Source organism: Meleagris gallopavo, chromosome 4, assembly GCF_000146605.3.
Source record: "Meleagris gallopavo isolate NT-WF06-2002-E0010 breed Aviagen turkey brand Nicholas breeding stock chromosome 4, Turkey_5.1, whole genome shotgun sequence".
Taxonomy (NCBI): Eukaryota; Metazoa; Chordata; class Aves; order Galliformes; family Phasianidae; genus Meleagris; species Meleagris gallopavo.
The window spans coordinates 45,603,029-45,604,173 of NC_015014.2; positions in this window are offsets into that span (position 1 = coordinate 45,603,029).

Consider the following 1,145-nt stretch of genomic DNA (forward strand, 5'->3'; position numbering starts at 1 on the left):
AAGGCCTAACAGTTGCCAAGTTGCATCACTGTACTGCCTCAAGAGGATAATCGAATTTCAGGGGAAAAGTAGGCTTTTGTTGAGGTCAATTCATCATCTAGATACTTTTACAGTTTTGTTTTCTGCTGAAATTCCCAATTACCCATGAGCTATTTCTTACCATTTTAGCTTCCTCACCCCGTCGTAGGTTCTTGCTTCTGTCTCTATTTAAAACAATAAATACAATTGAAAAATAGTGTAGTTTCTGGTATATTTTGTTGGAAATAAACAGTTGTCATAATGAGAAATGTACGTTATGCAAATTTCTATAATTAATAACTAACAACTTGTCACATAGCATATGGTTACCTTGATTATGTACTTTTTCATGTTTTGTTTTGTTAAAATGCTGGTGTATGAACACTGGAACCAGTCCTGGCGCATATAGGGCCTGCCACAGCTGCGCTTAGTCTCTGACAGTCCTTGATTCATTTCTGATAAGCAAACTGTGCAGTGAATGCATTAGTTTCAGCATTACATCTCACTGTGAAGGTGCTCTTCATAGACCATCTGCCAAAAGCATCTAAAGGGTAATTAAAAATAGAGTGTGATTTTATTAAACTGCTTTTATTTTTGGAGGGAGAACAGTCATTTTGTGCCTGCAGTAGAGCTGCTAACGGCTACTATTATTGAGAGGATATGAACTTGGCTCGTATTTAGCCTACGTGTATTACTTAGGAGGGTGGGTATCTGATAAAAGATTTAAAGATGATCATGATTTTTAGCAATATAGAGAGTAGTTTGCATTCTTCCATAACCCAGAGAAAAGGAACACCACACCCCTGGAGCTGGGTCAAGGCTTCCTCGTCTTGTTTTGGGAAAATTGGCTTTAAAATGAAAGACAAACAATACAGCAGCCGTCATTCTTCTCTTACCCAGACATAGCGCTCTCTTCTGCTAGCTGCATGCTCAAGATTTCCCCCAAATTCCCTGTAAACCAAGTACACATTCACAGTTTTTCCTGACCTCAAAACTTCCTTGTAACTCTTCCCAACCATACACTTGCTTTCATGGTCATGTGTGCTTTGTTGGGAGGTAACCAGTTCAGTGCAGATGGGTCTGGATTAAATTTCCCATAAACTGTCCCTTTGCAATGAGGCTCATGT